The sequence below is a fragment of the Pinus tabuliformis genome, chromosome 2_2 (assembly GCF_031772625.1).
Source record: "Pinus tabuliformis cultivar Carrire ecotype Pingquan chromosome 2_2, CPIR1, whole genome shotgun sequence".
Classification (NCBI taxonomy): Eukaryota; Viridiplantae; Streptophyta; class Pinopsida; order Pinales; family Pinaceae; genus Pinus; species Pinus tabuliformis.
In genome coordinates, this window is record NC_142300.1 from 866,203,605 (window position 1) to 866,220,511 (window position 16,907).

Here is a 16,907-nt window from a genome sequence, read left to right on the forward strand (position 1 = left end):
GAGAATCAAACTTTATTATAGAAAGATAAAGTACACCATGCTTTCAGCTCTTAATGACAGTTTGTTTCTTCTATGTTAACTTTGTTTATTTACTTCCTAGAGCTAGTCATTGTATTTACATCAGCCACTACTTGGTTTATAAATATAAAAAAAAAGTCTTCTCTATAAATCAGTTTTAAATATGCTCATTTGTCATAGGTAGAGCCTCTGCAGCCAGCGGGCGTTCATAGTCTCAACAGGGTTACCTGTTACCCAAAAATGATCCTGTATCCTACTTAGAGAAATATACAATTTTCAAAGGGAAATCCATATTCACACTTATTGCTTTTATTTTCTTTTAAACCTTAAAGAACAATGCCTTGGTTTGGTAGCCAAATTATGACAGTTCCATTCACTTGATTTATAACTTTGCTAAACAAGCTCGCTCGTGATGAGACCCCTTGTCTTTTGATTACAATAATCTCGAGTCATTGCCCTGTTGTGGTGTGCAGTTTTGGAAAAGTCAGCAAGCTATAATATCTATGATCATGATAAGTCGGCTCGTGATGAGACCTCTTATTCTTTAAGTTAAAGTGTAATGTTGGATTATTCCTTGAAGGTCGTAATGCCCTAGGTGGGGAGGAAGTCATTGTTTCCTTAAGATTAGCTCTGGATGACAATGGTAGAGTTTTTTGGAAAGAGCCTTTCTACAGAGAATCGTCGTTTTGTTATTGATACTTTTCATTTGACTGATATAAAACAAATTCCCACTAAAGGTCATTTTTTATCAAAATTTACAAGGTTGAAACTAGTATCATTTTCAAGCTTATAGCCTTTGACTGTATCTTTCAATAATAATGTTCACTTTTCTAAATCAGTCCTATTTATACAAGCGAAAAAACAAAATTTTTAAGAAATTCTAGTCTTTTTCATGAATCCCCAATGTAACCATTTACAACTGGTTTTATTATCAAAATAAAGGAAAAGATAATTTACAAAAATAGAAGAATGATCTCCTATGGAAAGTATTTTTTGAGGATCTGTCCGTTAATAGGTAAAGATTCTCTTTTTTCTGTTAAATCCTGTAACATAAAGGTAGATGGACCTACGATTTCTGTGATTTGGAAAGGACCAAGCCACATTCGTTGAAACTTCGTATGTTTTCCCTTTTCCTCGTGAGCCTTATCCCATTTTAACAGTAGATCTCCAATCTGAAAGTCTTTTTTGGATGTCATGTTTGAATCAAAAGAAGCTTTTACTAATGCTTGGTGATGTGCATGAGTTATTTTAGCCTGTTCTCGTTGCTCTTATAGCTTAAGGATTTGCAGTTGCCTTAGTTGTAAGGAAGAGGTTCATGTTTCATCAATATATTGAACTAAGGCCAAAGAGGGAATCGCTAGATGAGTTGGAAGGACTACTTCTTTCCTATAAAATAAATTAAAGGGAGAAGTACCAATGGAGGCTTTCTGCGTTATTCAGTTGGCCCATAGAGAATATGTTAAGGATTTGTGCCAATTATTATGAGTTTGATCAATGGTTCGCTTAATGATTCTGATTAAGTTTTTATTTGTTGATTCAGCTAACCCATTTCCCCGTGGGTAATAATTGGCAGAGTATTTAAGCTTAAAACCTATTTTGAGTGCAAATTCAATCATAGCATTGCTAGAAAAATATGATGCATTATCAAACATTAATGTGGAGGGTAAACCAAACCTAGTGATTATGAACTGATCTATGAAATCAATGATGTGTTCGGCATTAGCTGTCTTGAGAGGAATTGCTTCTACCCATTTAGTAAAATAATATGTAGCTATAAGGATATATCTATGCTGTTTAGAAGAGTGAGGAACATCCAATCCCCATTGATCAAAAGGTTGATCGATATTGACTGGTTGCAAAGGCAATGATGGTTTCTTTTGTCTTCTAGCAACAGTTTGACAAACTTGACATTTCCTTATGTAGCTATGTGCATCTTTGAATAGTGTAGGCCAATAGTACCCTACGCGCAAGATTTTATGTGCTGTAGTATCTCCAGCATAATGTCCACCTGCTGGTCCATCATGGAGTTCCTGCAACACCTTTTCAGCTTTAGCTTTCTCAAGACATCGAAGGAGAACAGAATCATAATTTATTCTAAAAAGTACATCGTTTACGAGTTGATATTTCTTAGCCTTCAACCTTAGGGCTCTTTTCTTTGTATAATCTAGGTTTAAAGGAGCATATCCATTCTTTAGATAAAATATGATATCGACATATAATGATTCAATATCGTTTAGGCTTACCTCATACATTTGTACTTCTGAAGACAGTATTTCAGAAATAAGCGATGCTCCAGCCAACATTTTACAAAAGCCTTGACCTTTTATAATATTTGCTGGTTTAATTTCAACGTCGTATTCTTGTAAAGAAGTAACCCAATTTGCTCTCTTTTCACCCACATCTTTCTGTACTAAAAGATTTCTTACCGCTGGAAATGACACAATGATTTTTGTATCAGTTTTAAGTAAGAAGGGTCTGAAATGTTTGATTGCTTTTAAAACAGCATAAGCTTGCTTCTCAACGTCATAATAATTTAATTCTGCCCCTTGTAGATTTGAACTGAAAAACGAAATTGGGGCTTCCGTCTTATCTTGATTTGCTTGAGTGGGTATCGTAGCATATGATCTATCAAAGGAAAATGTATATAAAATGAAAGGATCAGAGCAATTTGGAGTGGCTAAAGATGGGGCGTTAACAATCGCTTGTTTAATCAGATTGAATGCTTCATATTCGTCTTGGCCCCATTTAAAGATTGAATTCTTTTTAATCATTGCTTGTAAGGGAGATACGATCATTGAAAAGTCGGGAACAAATCTCTTTACAAAATTAGTTTGGCCAAGGAAGGATTGCATAGCTTTCTTGTTGTGAGGCAAGGGTATTTCGGAAATCTCCTTGATTATGTCGGGATCAATATGGATTCCAGATTTTGACACTATAAATCGAAGAAGTTTTCCTTCACTTAATGCAAAAAAGGATTTTTTTGGGTTAAGTGAAATTCTGTACCTTTGGCAACGTTGGAAGATTTGTTTCAAATCTCTGAGATGATTACCTCGTTTCTTGGAATATACAGTTATATCATCCAAGTAGATTACTACTGATTTGTTTACTAATCCCTTAAATGCGATGTCCATAGCCCTTTGAAATGTGGCGCCAACATTAATCAAACCAAAGGGCATCTTTTGATATGCATAAGTGCCCCATTTGGTTATGAATGTAGTCTTTAATTGATCATTGGGATGGACCAAAACTTGGTTGTAGCCAGAGAAACCATCCAAAAAGGACATTAATTCTGATCCTACAACTGCTTGTAATATTTGCTCCATGGGAGGCAAAGGAAAATTATCCTTTTGGCAGGCTTTGTTAAGATTTCGAAAGTCAATGCAAATTCTAATATCTCTGTTTTTCTTTCTAACGGGAACCATATTGGAAACCCATTTAGAATGTCGAACAGGAAAAATGATTTTGGCTTTCAATAATTTATTGAGCTCAGATTTAATCTGATTTTCCAAATTAGGGTGGATTTTCCTCAGCTTTTGCTGGACAGGTTTTTCATCATCTATCATTGGGATCGTATGCTGAATGATAGAAGTGTCGTAAGTCTTAAGTTCATCATAGTTCTAGGCAAAGACACTTTTGTATTGTTTCAAGAGACGAACGTATGTTAATCTTTCTTCAGGGGCCAGGCCAAGACCTAGATTGATATTCTGTGGCTTGGTATCAGTTCCTAGATTTACTAATTCATAGTTTAGAGTTGAAATTTGAAGTTTTGAATTAGTAGATCTTTTGAATCGGTCTTTCAAATCATATAAGTCTTCCAATTTTACTATTGATTTTGGCATAGCATTATTAGTGCTATCTTGTTGCAATTGTTTGTCATGTTGGTCTTCATCTATAATCTGATTATTGTAAGATCCCTCTGATGTGAGGAAGCTTACAATATCAGGATCATCGTTGAAAATTCTCCAATTGGTAATGTTATCAGGAATCGAGGGTATAAAAATTAATTCAATTGAGAATCTATCCGGGCTAAAGTCTTCTGAGGGAATGAGTTTGGAAGCTACGTTTGCCAATAGGTCAGCACTAGCGTTTTGGAGTCTGGGAATTGATGAAATATTGAATGCTATAAAATGTTCAGTCAGATCTTGTACTAAAGATTGATAATGCTTTAAATACCCTGATAGACAATGTATAGTATTTCGTACCTATCTAATTACAATCTCAGAATCTCCAAAAACTTGTAAATACTTGATATCTAGTCTGATTGCTTTGTATAATCCTTGGATTAAAGCCTCGTATTCTGCAGTATTATTGGTGCAATCGAACTCGAGTCTACAAGTTAACATAATTTTGTTTCCTTCTGGACTAACTAATACGTATCATGCTCCTGCTCCATCGTTAGACTTAGAACCATCAAAAAATAACTTCCAAAATAAAGATTTATTTATAGGACTATCTATGAAATTAACACATTTAGAACTATCTGTTTGAGAAAAGTTTTCTACTTGAGATAAAACAGAATGTTCTAAATAAGGCGAAGTATGAGCATTGAAATTTCCTAAGAAAGAGTCAACATAATAGTTACCAATTATATTGTTGTTGTATGCTAAAGGTTCATTTTCTCCTTCCAATTCTGTTAATATATATTTTTTATGCCTTTCTCGCTCAACCTTTATTTGATTTGGTTTGCCCTTGTAAGGGAGCCACATATGCAACCAATTGGTTGCAAAATATCCATGAAGCTTTTTAGACCAAACCCTGCTAAGAATTAAGCCATAAAATTCTGGAATGTCTGCAAATAAAATATCAATAACTTGACATACCTTTGGATTAGATGAAAACTTTATGGTAACCTGATTTAGTTCTCCGATCACTTCAAATTGCGACCGGTCCAGCTGAACTATGTGCATTGCAGATTTTTGGGGTTGAACGTTCAACTTTGCACATATTGATTTAGGTAAGATATTGGATGAAGCTCCTGAATCAACTAAACAATTATGCAAATTTTTATTGAAAACTTCATAAGTAAGAAGAAATGGCGGAGTATGAGATCTTGACCTTCCTCCAATTAGAGCGATGTCGTTAGGATCAACTTTACTAGTCACAGTATTTGGAGGTCTTCCCATCTCGTGGGAAGCTTGCGAGATTACAGCGGCGGGCAAAGGTGCAACTAGTACTGCATGTAATTCTTTCAAAAGGAGCTTTTGTTGATGTTTTAACTTGCTCAATTCATAAAAAGTGATGTTATCCCTAGTATTATTCATATCTTCTATGATATTATATTCCATATCATCAGAAACAATCAATGTTTTAGATGAAGTTGGTGAATCTGTTTGGACTGGGCTTATTTGTTTCGCTTTGGGTGATGTTTTCTTTGCTGCGACTTTATCCTTAGTCATTGAGCTTGCACTCTTCGGCTTATGAATAGGTTGAGGAGGATCGAGTTGATTTCTACTTCTAGTAGTGACTGGTGATGCCTCTTGATCCTCTTCATCTAGGAGGATAAAATCCCACATTCCTTGTACTTCTACAACTTCTTCTTCATTAGTAGGCTCCTCATGGGAAATTTCCTCTTCTTCTTCTTCTGATTCAGCATTTGTAATAGCATTGAGAGGCTTTGAATCAGTTGAAGGATTTCTTCTATAAGGCTTGTAAGGCTTTTTAGAAAAAGTTTCTGCTACCTGTTTCTTTATATCAACCATTTCGTGAGACATGGTTTTCAAAACTTTCTGCAATCCCTCTAAATCGAATGGGTCTTTCGATTGTTTTTTCGTTGGATCTTCTTTAAAAGTAACCTTCTTAGATTTTCATTCATCTGTACAATGTTTTTCTTTTCTAAGTCTATGATACGTTTCTCTACCACTATTGCTTCCTTCATATTGTCAGCTAAAGTTGTTTTGTTAGCTCTATCGACGAAGATTGCTATGTTTGATGGTAGAGCAGATATGTACCATTCACTTCGAAATTACTCACTAGGCTTAGAGGCAGTAGGAATTTTGTTCAAAATTTTATTGAAACACGAGTTAAAATCTTTGACAGGTTCCCTTGATTCAGCCCTAAGGTTAGACAGGTCATTGATCAGTGTCGCGGTAGACTTGTCATCACCGAACTTAGTCAAGAACTGTTCTTGGAAAATATCCCAATTAGTGATAGATCCAGATGGTAATGAGAAATACCATGATCCTGTTTCCCCTTGCAAAGTGTAAGGAAAGAGTCGAACGACAACGTATTCATTAGTGACCCCATTGAGATTTATGGATAACATAAAGTTGTTTATGTGTTCTTCTGCTAGCATGCCTACTTCAGGATTAAACTTAGGCAACCATTTTTCAGGATGGGTCGGTATTTGACTCAAGGGTGTAGGCATTAAGACTGCCCCTGGGTTGTTCCATGGAGTTTGGGCCATCGTTGAACTACTAACAGAGGAAAGTGTAGAAGATGATCCTTGTGGTTGGGAAGATGAGGATATTACTATTCCAAATGATTGAGAAGCAGATGTTGAAGTTCCAGTGGTCTGGTGGACGATAATTTGAAGTGGAGGAGTGGATGGTTGACTTTGCGGTGAAGAGGTTGAGATGGATGATGATGACGAAAGGGTCTCGCTATCAGACCCTTTAGGTGATTTCCTTGCTCTCTTCCTTGAAGGTAGAGGTAATTCAGTTGGTTCGATACCAAACTTTTCACTCTGCAATCTGGTAAGGGGATGAGAAGGGTTATATTGCGAAGTCACACTACCTTGAGATTTTTCAGATTTTTGAGGAGATATAGAAAATCGCTGAAGTTTATGGATCAAGGATTCGACTTCAGGAGGTTCTATAGTAGATTTCTCTGAAATGTTCGGGTTTGTGGCAGTGGTTGTTGTTTTATCAACTTCTTGCTCAGGATTTAAAGATTCTAAATGTGATGGAGAAGTTGGGGGAGATGGTGAGGGTGATTTACTCTCAGAATGGTACTTAGATTTAGATTTACTTGCCATTCATAGTTCGGGGCCCTCCTTCTAGCGCCAAATATGTTGAAACCCCGAAAATCAGGTCTACAACAAGGGGGATACCCACCCGTTCTGGACCTTGGTTAGCAGCTCCTTTTCCATTTGGTGTAGTGGGTTCGACTGGGGATATGGGACCAGTTTCCAAATTTGTGTGTGTGTGTGTGTTGAGAATTGATATTTCCTTCTTAATAACTTCTAAGTAATATGCCCTTATCCTAAATCTAATTTAATGACATGCAATTGTATCCTAATAAACAGAAATATCTAATTCTAAAACTCCCTCGGGATTTGATCTTTCAATTATGCGATCTAAAATAGTTTCTACAACGATTGGTAATAAAGATCATTCAATTTCTATAAGAAAAGAATTCAATAAAGATGAACTGTTTCGTATAAAAAGTTAGCCGAACAGTTGTGAAAAACATATCGCATAATAAGTCACTCATATATTAAGCATAAATAAATGGCTATCACCATACAGAAGTGCCAAATGACAACTCAGGCATTTAAGCATTCATACATAAATAATTGAACATGAGTATCACCATAACACATAAGCAGAATTTGTTAAGAGATAAAAGTACCATTTATAACGAGTTCTACTCATGAGCTCCAACAATAATGATCTATCTCTTCTTAATTCAACATCTACTAAGAGTACAAAAGTGCAACATCAGTAGTAGATATTAAACGCAGATATCAATAGATCTTGTTCCATTCATTCATCAAAACCTCCTCGGAGGGTGCAGAAGTGCATGTTTTGAGGACAAGTTTTTGATAAATTTCAGGACCTTTCTCTAAATGCATGAGAAGGGTTTAAATACTACTAACTTAATCTAAAAACAGTTTATTACAAGAATATAGGAGGTGGTTTAAATGACCGTCCTCACTTCAGGCAAAAATAAAGAAAAACTAAAACTAAAACTGAATCTAAAACTAAAAATGACAACTAACTATCTATGTATTTGTTCCTTATAGTCGCAAACGTTCAGCATTTGCTTGAGGAGAGCTGGCTGGCCGACTTCCGACTTTAGCTATCCTGCGAAAACGGAATCGGTAAGAGCTGGCGCCATCTTATTGGCAAAATTAATGATACATTTGAGAGTCATGCACTGGCTGTGTGGTTTTACCAAGTACGTCCAGTAAGAATCCCAATTCAACTTGGTCAACCTTTTGATGGACTCTGCTTTTTCTTGAGCCTTCTGTCTCCAGCTTGTCTGTAGATGCTGTATATTTGGTAGATATTTACATACCACTTGAGGATATCCCTAATAAATACCACTGATTTTTGAGTTCAAGTTTTTCCCTTCGCCTTTAACACTTTTTCCTACAAATTTGCGGGCTTAGAGGCGACTGAGAGATTAGAGGCTTCCCTTCTCGAGGGGTTTTCTTCCTCGAGTAGACTGTACATGCCTTCCCAAGTAGTAATACCAGCATCTTTGTTACAGGTGGTGTCTGTGTATAAGGGCGTCATCTCTTTATCTTCAGAACTCGGCGCTTTACCCTTCTTTCCCATAATATTCAGAACATTGCTATATATATTTCTCTTCTCTTCGCTCTTGCAGTTTACAAAATGAGGTAAGAATAATGATAAGAAAAAGGTGACGGGAAAGCTTTAAATGTCCAAATCATACAAAATATATCACCTTACATGAAATGGCCCTTTGATCAGATCAAAACCTAATTTCATTAATGATTGCCAGCTAACTCATTAAATTAACATTAATGCGCATAACTGGGCATCGGGTTATAGAAAAATCTTTCTCGAACAATGAGCCCTGTAGATCTGCGATAAGGCGATTTTGCAATTTGCTTCGCAATATCGCAGATCACAATATCACAAATTCGTTGCGTGTGGCAATTATCCGTTACAATGTGTTTTTTGCGAAATGCGATTTGCGAGATGCGCCATCGCATATCGGCAGTTTGAGGCATTTCAGCTTAAGTGATATTTGGAGCACGCGATGTGATGAGGGTCTTTTGATGCGTGATTTCGCATCGCGATTTCGCAATCTTAGGATTCCGCTTGTAGGAAGGCATCCATTACTTTTTTGCGATGCGACGTTTTTATTAAGGGAATGGTTTTGTTCGAACTTATCATAAAACTCAAGTCTTTTTAGATTTTTCGGGTATTCTCCTAGGTTTTATGATAGTAAGATTTATTCAAAAAGGAAATACAAGTCCTAATTTATTTTTTGAATTTTTGAATAAGGGTCCCCACTTATTTAGTATTAGTAATAAAAATAAATAAGAAGGGGGGTTGTTGCTGGCCACAACAAGTCCTCGTTGCTCCGTGCTGGCTGCAAATTGCCATTATTCAGAGATTATTTCTGATAGCTATAAGATTTCTTGAAGTCTGTCATTCATTCTTACCAATCATGGAATTGTTTGAGGATCCAATTCGGATCAAGACTTAGAATAATTACTTAACTTATTGAAAGAAAAAAAAAATTTCTAACTGTTAGAATTATTAATCATCGTAAAGGAATTAAAATAGGAAAAAAGAAATGCAAAATTTTGAGTTATCTTATCTAATAAAAAATTCAAGGTGACTATGAACCATAAGTTTCCCTTGAGGTCAAAATATTTATGATCCCTTAGGTCCTTGTTGAATTCAATTCATAGGTCAATATTTTCCTCAAGGAAATGTGGATCATGATGGGAAGACTTGAATTGATAGTATCCAAAATATTCCAAAAACTAGCATATCCCTGGTTCATTGAAACCGTCATCTTGCTTAGAAGTGTGAAAATGATATAATGGGATCTCGAAATTGGTTTATTTCAAAGTTATCAATATAGTTGAAGGTAAACAAGATAGAATCAAGCTTAAAGGAAATGGCAAGAAGATTATTCTCCCCTTAGATCCCAAGGAGTGTAAGCCATGGATAGAACCCTATGAAGGAAAAAATGATGTTGGAAAGTTATATCAAGTTATCCAAGGAATTGAGACACTATTGAACCTAACATACAATGCAAGGTTCACTCTGATCAGTAAGACAAATTTTGAAACAAAAGTTTATGAATGGAAGTTGGAAAAATATGAGTGAAATGCAAGGGAACACTGGTAAATTGAAGTCACTCCTAAAGAAAAATTTCACTCTTTGTTTTGTATCAGAACAATGAAAATAAAAATAAACAATGTTTGATTCTGAATCAATCCCCACATATATACAACTAACCTCAACTACAACAATATGATTTAAAGAGGAGACACCATTATGTGATATAAACTAGGTATCTAAAATAGTTGGAGAGAAAATCCCATTGTAAGCTTGGTTCAATCATTTATAGGGGAAATAATAACATGGTGGTATACACATGCATGAAACTTACAGACAAAGTATCACAACCACATACTTCATAGAATAATTTGGCAGGAAGAAAATATAATGTACAACAAATATACCAAAATTCAAGTCGGATTTTGACCCTATCACATATATTGAACACTATGAAATGGAATAGAGGATATTTGGGCATAAATATAAAAAATATGGCTTCATATGTTTCCTAATGCATTGGATGACTTACTCTACAAATGGTATAAAATGGAAGAACAACGTGGCAATACATTCACATGGAAGAAACTTTTTTTTTTTTAAATATTTCCCATTTATGCCAATAGAAATAAATAAAAAATAGCTAACTTTAACCACCATAGGTTGTTTACATGCATATAATTTTCATATATAGAAATGGTTCATGGAAATTGAGCTTAGTCGAGATATAATAATCGTTGACCACACTCATCAATTAGATTTTGAGTCTATTAAATACGTGGGAAAAATAATTCAACCACACTAACTACACTTATTACATGAGATACATGAAGCATATCGACCAAAACATCACCATATGAGTGAACAACCCAACAACCCATCAATAATTTATACAAATACAACTAGAATGATTAACCAAACATAGATAGAGACAAACAATTCACAGGACAAGGAAAACAAAATCTATCTGTGTAGAGAATTATAGAAGCATCCATATGCTAAATAAGAGAAGCCTTGGAGGGCTTCCATCCTACCAACAATTGAACTCACCATGATATTTGTGTCTAAAGCTATTTCAATTGTACTTGGATGAGTTAAGCCTACATAATGTGGGCTTAAATTGATTAATATTTTGATAAGCAGCAAGCATTAGGATTAAAACTTTGTAGGAACTACCCAACAAGTAGTTCTTGTAGAAGTATTGGATTAACTACACAATATCAACTAACACCATTGAAAAAGGGAGGTTATGAACACCCCTAGAAACATCTAAGGAAACAATGCCCCTAATAGGGTGAAATTCCATTGAAGATAAATCCACACTAGTCTAATGTATTGTGGTGCAAAAGACATCAAAGTGAAATGTTGTGGGTTTAGACACACTTCAATTTTGGGGAAAAGTAGTGAGAAGAGATAGGGTAACATCTGGTACCAGTATTCAAGAAAGTGATCACCTATATCAATCTGATGGAGGTATCCCGTTGGCTATGATTTTCTCTTTTGAATCCTTCAAAGAGGAAGTTACCACAACATTGAAAGGGAAACCATCTCCTATGACCGTACTTTGTACTAAATGCAACATAGCCAAAAGAGAAACATGCACTTGGTAAACTGAGAGGAATTTTTATCAAGCATGCCAATCAAGTAAATTAAGTTATAGCCCTGCATGCACCAAAAGTAGGGTTAATTTCTATTCCATAAATGGAACTAACATAATTAGTTCCAACAAAGATAGTTCTAGTAGCATTAGCACCACCACCGAGAACTCAACCAACACAGATTTGAATACATTGCTTATTATTAAATTTGGCACTTCAAAGGATTTTTTAATTCCTTTGATTCTAATCTCCCTCTTCTTCAAGAAAAACAAGGATTTGAGGGTATGGGAGATGTTGGAGGTTGTAGTAGGCTAGTCAATTAGGCCATGTAGTTGGCCATTTTAATTGTGGAAAAGAGTTGACTATGTAGTTGAGTTTGTTGAACATTGGGATATGTTGATCGACTAGGGTATTTAAGTTTAGTTGTAACTACCTAAAAACTAAATCAACCATATAAATGTATTTGTTCATGGATGTATCAATAAAGAATAGTTGTTCTTGATCTATCATAATAAAAGACTACTTGTTGTTGGTTCCACTACTAATTTTCTCCTCTATCTATACCTATGTGTGCATGCTTGTATATTACTATATATTTCTATTTATATAATATCTTGTGTATAATCCCTATTAGCAACTTCCTTGTGTAATCTCTTAGGTTACACCATTATCATCTATCTTTGTAATAGTTATAGGATCATCATTAGTATCACATAAAATATAACTATAACAAAGGTTAAGTGCATTGTATGTTTTTGTTTTCCTTCTTATTAAAATTGATCTCCTTAAGAATTGGTATGTATTTCTTCCTCATCTAGCACATCATCTTATGTCAGATTTTCCACATCTCAGCTCAAACTACATCCTTCCTACTTCTTCCTCTCTTGGTTGTTCTTCCTAATTAGAAGGGTTTTTAACTTCTCAAAGATCACATCATGTGTTAGGTCCCTATACTACTAGTGTAACCCCTATTGTTATTAGTGCAACCCACTTATTATATTGTTGTGCCTATGTAGTCTCCATATTGTTATTACTGTGCCCCATAGAATCCCACTATTGTTATTGTTGTGCCCTTACATTATTATTGTTGTGTCCGCTCTGATTATATTATGACCCCTTAGACTCCTATATATAAAAAGGAGGTCTTGTCATTTGTATCATCAAATAATTGTTCATTTGTGTAATGTAAAGGAGGTTTCCCCCTCAAAGAGGCTGAATTCTAAGGTGTTGATATTTCTTTTCTATCTTTTTGTGAGCTGGTTTCATAACATTTGGTATCAGAGCTTTGGATTCTAGGGTTTCGCTGCTCCAAACATGTCATCGTGGAATTTTCACTATAAATTTTTTTTTGCAGTGTTTTAGAAGCTGAAAGAAAAAACCCATTTGTTCTAAAATCGTTCTCAACCTCGGGTCTAAATTTCAGCTCTTGTCTCACTATATTTTCGGAGATATGATCTGAGGAAGTTAGGGTTTTTGCAGACTCCCAAATTACATTCCAAACAGGTGACCTTGGGAAAAACGTCATAACTTTCTCTCTGAGCATCAAATTGAAATTTCGTAAGAAGTTACAGAAAGATGATGGACTGTAGTTTTCTGTGTATCTTTTTCAGATCCTAAGGTCGAAACAATGACACATGGCACGTCGTACAAGTTCGCTCTAATGAAAAACTGTATAATCAGGTCATCTTGGGAGATTGGGCATAACACTTTCTTGGAGAATCCAATTTTGATCAGACTAGTGGCATTGGAAAGAGGACTTAGAGGGATACTGCAGGAAGCAATTTCAGACCTCGTAGGTCCACAATTACAGAGATATAATAGATTCAATATCGAGATTCTACAAAGAAAAAAAAGTGTGTAGTCTTTTTAAAATTTTGCATACGTTTGGGTTGAAAAATTAGGTTGAAGTTCAAAGGGCATAATGAAGCATAATTATCATTAATTGATGCTCCAATGAAAGAAAATGGAAACACCTAGTAAGCAACTTGAAAGCTCTAGCGTGAATCATGAAGAAAAGGAAGAAATGCAACATGATATATCAAAATTACGATACCAAATGCAACAAATTTCACTCTCACAAAAGGTAACAGAAGCTAAGATGAATGGCATGGAAGCTAATATGAATGAAATACAAGTTAAGATGGATGGCATGGAAGCTAAGATGGATGTCATGGAAGCTAATATGGAAGATTTGAAGAAAGGTTTGACAAAGTTGCTACAAGAAAGGCTTCCTAATGGCGAAAAGGTAGTAGAGGAAACTCATAATGAGAACAAAAGAAATGTTAATCATGATTCAAAGAATGATAACATTGAAGATTTGAATAAATACATGGAAGGTTTGACAAAGTTGCTACAAGAAAGGCTTCTTAATGGCGAAAAGGTAGTAGAGGAAACTCATGATGAGAACAAAAGAAATGTTAATCATGATTTCATAGACTCTAACGTTGGAACAAAGATCCACCATGTTCCAAAGATAAATATGAGGAAGTTTGATGGCAAGGATCCCGTAACATGGATACTATAGATGTAGCAATATTTCTATCTCCATAATGTGAAAAAGACACAAAAGGTACGCATTGAAACTTTATATTTGAAACCAAATCTGTTTGTATGGTATCAATGGATTTGATGTTGTAAACAAATTGTCACTTGGGAAATTTTTACAGAAGAAATGGTAGCACATTATGAGGATACAAAAAGCATCACTTTTTTTAGCCAATTGATAAACCTTAAACAAAAGGGTTCAATGATGGAGCACATTGAGGACTTCCAAAAATTGAATATAAGGGTAAAAGATATTCCATAGGAGCATAGGATTGATGTGTTCATAGGGACTTTAAAGTATAACATCCAACATGAGGTTCGCCTTTGGGAACCTGATTCATTGGAGAAGGCATTCAGGTTGGCAAGAAAAATGGAAAGCAAAATTATGACAATAAGGAAGTCTACCACTCACAACTATAAAGATGGAAGTGTTGTTGCCCCTAGCCCTCCACAACCTACAAGGTTGACACCACAACAATTGGAAGAAAAAAGAGAAAAAGGGCTTTGTTACAGTTGTGATAGAAAATACACTAAAGGTCATAAGTGTGCCGAGAAGAAATTAATTTCCATAGATTGTGAAGAGGAGGAAGAAAAGGAACAAGAAATGTCAAAAGAAGAGGATATACACCGGGAAAAAACCTTAGAGAGAAGAAATGAATCCAACCATATCTTGTAATGCATTGGCGGAATTACCACTCCTCGAACTATCAAGATAGAAGGACATATGAGAAGAAAAAGGTAATAGTGTTGATTGATTCTGGTAGTACCCAAAATTGATTCTTGTAAGATAGCCAAGGAATTGAATTGCTTCCTATATCCAACACCAGAGTATCAAGTGATGGTTGCAAGTGGAGAAACCATACATTGCTTTGGAAAGTGCCATAATATCAAGCTATCCATGGGAGAATATGTATTGAATAACCCAATGCTTTCCATTCCAATGGGTGGTGCTGATGTTGAACTAGGAGTCCAATGGCTACAATCCTTGGGTACAATAGCTTTTAATTTTCAAGAACTTTTCATGAAATTTTCTTCGGAAGGAAAGGAATTTGAATTAAGGGGTATCACAGGGAAACTGGGAAAGATAATAAACTCTAATAGAATGACAAAGCTTCTAAAGAAAGAACAAAGAGGCATAATTTCACAATTATGTTCACTAGAGGTTCCCACATCGAAATCATCTATTTCTCCAGATCTCCAAAAATTCTTGGACAATCATTCTAAGGTATTTGAGAATCCCAAAGGCCTCCCACCTATTCGTGATCATGATCATGCTATTCCTTTGATTCCAGGAAGTGTTCCTCCAAAAATCATGCCTTACAAATATCCATATGCCCAAAAGAGTGAAATTGAACGTATGGTTGCATAAATGCTAGAGGTTGGTATAATTATCCAACGAAATTTGATAAACAAAGCAAGGGATGAATGGAAGAATGACGAAGAAGGGTGGGAACTCATTCAAAAGTTGCAGAAGATCCCAGTTCAAACAATATTTCCAGAACTTGACAAGGAAGGAAAAATCATATTGGGACCTGAAGCATCCACAAAACTGAGAAATCGATAGCTACAAAATAGATTAATTTCAGAGTATCTCATCAAGTGGAAGAACTTACCTGTTGAAGATTCCACATGGATGGATGATAATTTTATACAAAAGCATCCATAACTACTCAAGCGTTGAGGACAACACTTTTTAAAGCAGAGGGGCATGTTAGGTCCCTATACTACTAGTGTAACCCCTATTGTTATTAGTGCAACCCCCTTATTATATTTTTGTGCCCATGTAGTCTCCATATTGTTATTACTCTGCCTGATAGAAGCCCACTATTGTTATTGTTGTGCCCTTACATTATTATTGTTATGTCGGCTCTGATTATATTATGACCCCTTAGACTCCTATATATAGAAAGGAGGTATTGTCATTTGTATCATCCAAGAATTGTTCATTTGTGTAATGTAAAGGAGGTTTCCCCCTCGAAGAGGCTGAATTCTAAGGTGTTGATCTTTCTCTTCTATCTTTTTGTGAGCTGGTTTCATAAAATCATGATGACAAATAATCCTATTTTTTTTTGGGGGGGGGGGTTACAAATCTTGTAACCTTTACACCATCATTATACCCAATAATGATATATGTATTTTCTTTATTATCCATCTTACCTTGTTTTTCCTTTAGCACATGTACAAATTCATCACAACCAAAATATATGAGATATATAAGATTAATTTTCCTATTAGTAGATGCCTCATGTAGAGTTTATCAACAATAGATGATGTAGGTCATCAATTAATTAGGTGATTGAGGGGATAAAAAAAATTCTTGAAAATAAAAGTGCTCAAATTCTGTCGAAACCAATTCCAAATCATCAATATCGTCGTTTTGATTCCAACGATGCTTGAATTGCCTCAAACCGACACCATATGAGAAATCACGTTTGGAAGTTTTTGACAAATGACTAAAAAGTCAACTTACAAGGTTGACTCGGCATATCGTACGATGATGTGGCACTGAAGTTAGAAGGTGACTGTGTAGTATGGTTGTCAAACAAGCTAATCAAATGTGACACATGGCATGATTATATAGTGGTAGTTGGCATGTTTTTATTGGTTGATAGGTTTGGATTTTAACCAATCAGAGGGTGCCACATGGCCCTATGAGAGGGTGCCATCTGGTCCTCAAAGTTTGTGTATTTTTTTTATAGACCGTTCGACCTCGGTAGGGTTCGACCTCATTACCACAAACCTCGTGCCTTACCACTACACT